The sequence below is a fragment of the Podarcis cretensis genome (genome assembly GCF_951804945.1).
Source record: "Podarcis cretensis genome assembly, chromosome: 4".
NCBI classification, from domain to species: Eukaryota; Metazoa; Chordata; class Lepidosauria; order Squamata; family Lacertidae; genus Podarcis; species Podarcis cretensis.
In genome coordinates this window covers 78,655,886-78,662,436 of record NC_137173.1, presented here as the reverse complement: position 1 = coordinate 78,662,436, position 6,551 = coordinate 78,655,886, and positions in this window count along the sequence as shown.

Sequence of the window (6,551 nt, the reverse complement as noted above, 5' to 3'; positions counted from 1 at the left end):
GGTAATCCCAAACAGTTTGTTGTTTCACTATCCCAAGCTGGCATTAAGTGTATACCGACTATCACTTTAAATGATAAGTAGACAAAAGCAAAAGAAGTGAAATGGTTTGCAAGCAAACAAACCGTTATAGCCTGACATTTCTGCAGCATTTCACAACAGGGCAAGAATAGCGTTATAATCCCGGGATTTGAGAGCTTGGAGGACACTGGTCAATCTGCCTTTCTTGTTTTACTCTGCCCTTTTGGCTCGTTAGTTAATGTAGTTATCTGTCCTCATACTTTCCAGATATTGCAAATGCTACTCTCCGAATTTTTAATAAATGAAGGGTTTAATTCAATTAGCCTGTTTGTTCCCATTAAAATTATATTTTTAGAGTCACACTTGCATTCTAGAAACGAGGGGCATTGCCTGCATTTTTAAGACACCCTATTAGAATGAGGTGGTACTTATTTTTTAACAACTTCAGCTTGGAATCTGCTGCACACCCCTACTGGGAACACAATATTATGAGGGCATTAAGAACCTTCCATCAGAGACCTGCAACCTCTTCACAGAACTGCAAAATGCAGGGCCCCTATACTGAGAATTATGTGACATGGGTGCCGCTGTGGTATAAACCACAGAGCCTAGGGCTTGCCGATCAGAAGGTCAGCAGTTTGAATCCCCGCAATGGGGTGAGCTCCTGTTGCTCGGTCCCAGCTCCTGCCCACCTAGCAGTTTGAAAGCACGTCAAGTGCAAGTAGATAAATAGGTACTGCTCCGGCAGGAAGGAAAATGGCATTTCCGTGCGCTGTTCTGGCTCACCAGAAGTGGCTTAGTCATGCTGGCCACATGACCCGGAAGCTGTCTGCGGACAAACACCGGCTCCCTCAGCCTATAGAGCGAGATGAGCGCACAACCCCAGAGTCGTTCGCGACTGGACCTAATGGTCAGGGGTACCTTTACCTTTACCTATACTGAGAATTACAACAGGTAAACACACGGGAAGTGCAGATTGGGGGTTGTTGAGTTGAATTGGCTCTCCTGGAGCTTGGAGAAAACTATGCTTAGAGTTATTGCCAAAGAAGGCCAGGAACCGCTGTCCCAAAGACTCTATAAAATGGCCTATATCTCGCAAGACAGCCATATTCTTGTGAATACAACTCATTCTTCACATTAAAAACAACAACCACACATCAGCGATAGCAACCGGTTGGTAACATTTCGCAGAAATTAAGTCTTGCTTAATTAAATAAAAATAAATTGCCTAAAAGCAGGTAAGCACGAAACTATCTAATGAAATAAATGTTCCCTTGGCCTCTAATTGCATGCAACCTCATCAAAGACTGCTGCATAAATTAATGAAAGCAAGTGGAGGACTGTGAGGAGATCACTTGAATGAAGTTTTCTGACATTTAAACTTTGTTTTGGTTTGCAACCGGTTACTTTTGCTGTCACAACCAACAGATGATTACATCCAAATGAAAACTTGTCGAGATTAATGAGGATTTAGATGGGTGGATTATGAGATGAATATAGATTTGGACCAAAGTTATTTGAGCGTGTTCTCTAAACAGAATCTACAGAAGAAGGAACAAACAATGGAGACAGCCTGGGAGAGCCAGAAGCAGCTGCAAAACAGAAGCTTTTATAAATCATACTATTTGCAGAGGAGAGAGAGAGAGAGAGAAGGGGAGAGTAGGGATTAATAAAATTAGGACTAGAAAACTCATTCATTCTCCCAAAGTACAGAAGCTTATTCATAGGTATGTAGATGGTTGACAAAAGACAAAAGAATGTGCTTTGGGTGCATTCTTTCATATACTGGACTTCACCCAACAACAGTGTTGCGCAAAGGAACGACTTCCGCTCACACAATGGAACTTTCCCTTCTTCTTTTCCCTTCTGCCCTTCTTCCCTTTCCCTTCTTCTTTTCCCATGTGCAATGCTGCACTTGCATGTTCCCTTGTGGGCAGCCATCTGGGAGCCACATGCATGGTGGGTGAGGCTAGAGGCAAAAGTGGCCAAAACTATGGATATGATTCTTACCTTTGGACGGTAGGTTCCATCCCAGCCATGCAAATGGCTGTAGTTTCTACACACCTGACCCCACACCTCTCACCCTGTGAATGTATACAAACGAGTTCTCCATTGCATTTTGAACATAGGGGAGTTTGTCAGGGGAAACCTGTACAATTTAAGGCACTGAAAATCATAGTTGTGGTTGCAAGTTTTCTTCTCCTCATAGGTGGACCAATAGACATCCACTGACATTTGTTGACATTTTGTACACCTGCCTCTTCTGTTTGCATCCATTTTCAGATGCGCTGCACTTCGGAGGCACTTAGAAGCTCATGGGACACAGAGGGAATGGGAAGAGATGAGGTCTTCCAGCCAGAGATGCAAGAACTAGGTATAATCAGTGCAGATACAACTGCAAACCACAACTGCACAAAGATTAAGAAAGTTCTGTACAGTGCGTGAGTGGAAGCAGGGAATAGGTTCCATGCATAACATTTTGAAGCAAGTCCTGCAGATCATGTTAGGAAAACTCTGCACACACCAGTGGAATATTCAGGACTGAATTTCCTTGCTACTTATATAGGGCTCCCGTCCAATCAAAACACCAGCCTTTATCTTAACCAATAAACACTGGTGAAAAGTTCAATATTTGTCCTAGGCTGATTTGGATCGGGCTGCGAAAACCTCTAGTCCTAATCTCCTTGGGGATAGTACCAGCCATGTACATACGCAGGTGGTTAACAAATCCTGTGAAAACCAACTCAGGTATCATGCACCCGTGTACAGGAGGCTGCTAGGGAGCAGCCCAAGAATTAAATGCTGAGAAATTGCAAGGTGATGAGGAACAAAGAGCAACACAAATGCACAAGACAACAAGCTCTATTCCAGGCATAGGCAAACTTCAGCCCTCCAGTTGTTTGGGACTACAATTCCCATCATCCCTAGCTAACAGGACCACTGGTCAGGGATAATGGGAATTGTAGTCCCAAACATCTGGAGGGCCGGAGTTTGCCTATGCCTGCTCTGTTCTAATGCACTGACTCCCTCCATTCATTTTAGAGGGAGAAAGTTTTTCTTCCAAACAAACACTGGGTGAAAAGTTCCCAGAACAATAGGTTGCTGACATTTGTGCATGCTGCTTTCTCTTTACCAGCTCTGTCCTCGGGTCCCTTGGAATATCATGTATTGTCCTTACCTCTTAAATCTACCAAATTAGATTAAAGGCTCAACGGCATTGCAATGCAGCGTTTAATCCATTGTGCTCCTTGTGAGCAGCAGGATAGTGACGTCAGATTCCCACAAATACCTCTCTGGGAAGCTCTTTTCCTAGATGAAGAATGTGGTATTCAGTCAGTGCTTTCTGATATAATCTTGTTATTGCTACTTATTTCAGATTGTCACCCCCCCCCCCTCTGTGACCCAGCCTTGGGGGAAATTCACAGGCACCTGCAAGATAAGATCCCTTAACTTTCTGCTGTTGGCATGCCCAAATGCTAACTAACTGTATTGTATTAGGAAGAGAGTTCTTTCCTTCAGCAGCGGGAGGTGCTGGGACTCAAATCTGACTTCAGCCCACACCTGTTTGGCATGGCAGCCACATGGCTTTTCATTCCCAATGTGTTAGGGCTGGTGTCGTTCATTGGTGATGAGATGAAATACACTCTGCACATGTACAGAGGGTCTCTGATAGAGAAGAGAAGAAGAAGAAGAGTTTGGATTTGATATCCTGCTTTATCACTACCCAAAGGAGTCTCAAAGCGGCTAACATTCTCCTTTCCCTTCCTCCCCCACAACAAACACTCTGTGAGGTGAGTGGGGCTGAGAGACTTCAGAGAAGTGTGACTAGCCCAAGGTCACCCAGCAGCTACATGTGGAGGAGCGGAGACGCGAACCCAGTTCACCAGATTACGAGACTACCACTCTTAACCACTACACCACACTGGCTAAAGACTCCACCCAGGCCATTGTGTGGCTATGGGGTGCCCTGATTCAAACTACTGTAAACATCCTAGAGACAGGGGCATTGCCAAATGTCCCTTGAAAACCCATTTTCATGGCCACTAGGACACCACCGCTGTGACAGTTCACTCTAGCCAAAGTTCAAAAGTGCTTACCTAATTTATTCATTCCTTAAATTTATATCACACCATTCCTCAAAGGAGCTCAAGAAAGGGCACGTGGTTCTCTCCCAACTTGCCAGGTTGTCCTTTCACAAGCAACTGGGTGAGGGAGGTTAGGCTGGAACGGGTGACTGAGTCAAGCGCCCTCAGTGAGCTTTCAAACCTGGATCTCCCCAGACCTACTCCGCCATTCCAGCCAATGCAGCAGACACTAATTCTTGAGTGCCATGGACTCTGGAGAGATGTAAGGCTAAGCTAACTCTCTCCTTGAAATAAACAAGACAATTTCACATGAGGCTGAAGGTGGCTCTTGCTTCAGCTGAATTTGTAAGTGCAAATGTAAAACCTGCTTTGCTCAGAATGGCTATTTACAACACAAGTGCCTCTCTCCTGTTTTCTCTCCCACTTCAAGAAGTTGTTGACGTAAATAGCAAGAGAGGTTTAAAGGCCACTTGAAGGTCGTACGAGACATAACCTGTACAATCTCCCATTCGCATAAAGCGAGGTATGAGTATCTTTCTCTAAACCACTATTACTCAAGCTTGGCTCCCCAGCTGTTGTTGGACTACAACTCCCATCATCCCTGGCTAGCAGGACCAGTGGTAACAGATGATAGGAGTTGTAGTTTAACAAGAGCTGGCGACTCAAGTTTGAGAAACACTGTAAAACATACATTGAATGGGGGGGGGGGACTGAAACCTCTGCCTGCCCTATACTTCAGACCATTGAGCCAAGCTGTTACCCCATGTTACTTTCATCCTGTTAAACTTTTCTTTTGTGGTGGTCTGATGACAAAATGCAAATCAACAAATCTGGCCTGATCTGATCCAAGCACTTTTCTCTGTCTGTCTCCTGTAGGAAAGGGCGAATCTGTCAATCCTGTTTTTGCTCAGGTTCTTGTTTCCCAGTTCTCCGCATTTCTGCCTCCACTGGCATTTTAAAACAAGAACAACACAAGTCCCATTGAAAATTCAGCAGCATTATCGTGGGATTTTCTCATAACACACGTTTTTGTAAAGCAATCTCCCCTTTAATAATGCATTTTGTGTGCTGTTTTCACTAACACACACACACACACACACACACACACACTTCTGTACACATGTCACCCTAGTATGTGCATATGCATGATTGTATACGTTACCAGGCTGGAGAATTGCAGCGCAAAGGGGTTCTGAGGATCATCTAGTCCAACCCCTGCAATGCGGGAACATGCAGCTGTCCCATATGGGAATCGAACCTGCAACCTTGGCGTTGTCAGCACCACGCTCTAATCGAGTGAGCTATTGTGTTTCAGTTCTGTATTGTTTTGGAAAGGGTGAATTCTGTAGCTGTGCATAGCAATGTGAACTGGATCAAATGTATTCCCCAACCCTGATCTCCCATTCTCTTCCACTATTTGAATTGGGGAAATGGGAAGAGCTTGGACCACAAAACTGATGGAAGGTAAAACACAGGAGAAGGAGAAGTGATGTCTCTCTCCCCCCGCCACCCCCACCCCCACTTTACATATGGATGGGGTAGATGTGCGAAAAGACAACACATGGAAAGCATCCAGCTGCCATTGTCACGTCTAGTATGGACCTACATCTCATGTGTTAATTGATAACCAAATGTACCCATATTTCGCCCTGTTGGACACTACCACCCAGTGGTAAGCAGGAAGAACTGTAGTTCCTGTCTACTTCACTTGCAGTTCCTGTTGGCCTTACCTGTTGGCCCATTACTCACCTTGAGGGCTATTTGTGAATCTTTGGAGTGTCTTGGAAGCAAGCCCCCCAATGATTTTGCTGGGACTTTCCCCCAACAAATTGTGCTTGGGATTGCAGCTTTCAAAGTGCTTAACTTTTCACCTAAGTGGTTAAGGAGATCAGGGCTGTGGGCACACTTCCAGTCGGAAAGGATTGCCTTAAATGAGCCTAGCGACTCATTATCTGATGTACACCCGATATTATTAGACTCAGAAGAAAGTGGACCGCCAGATATTTGCACAAATGAAAAAGCAACCTTGGCTTATCAAAGTAGAAACACATTTAGGAGAAAACAGACAGCTGAATATTTTCCCCAGGTTTAAGAGAGAATTGCTATCAGTTAATTGCACACTGCCATTTAACACGCTAGGCCATCAATAAGAATTGTAATGAACTGTGCTGGGAATGTGGCAGGAGAAAGGTGATTCTTTTAGTTACTTGTGGTCTTGTAAGAGTACACAAAGTTTCTGAAATCAGATCCTTTCCATGATTAATAATATTTTGAAGTTCAGAAATAGATCCAGGGCAGCCACTGATGCATCACTGCCCCCACTTGAAATAAAAGGTAGATAATTACTATAGAGCAGAGTTGGACCCAATAGCTCATTCCAAAGGAGGAGCAAAGGAATGTACCATGATAGCTCTTCAGGTAAAGGACAGTCAAATAGGACACATGGCT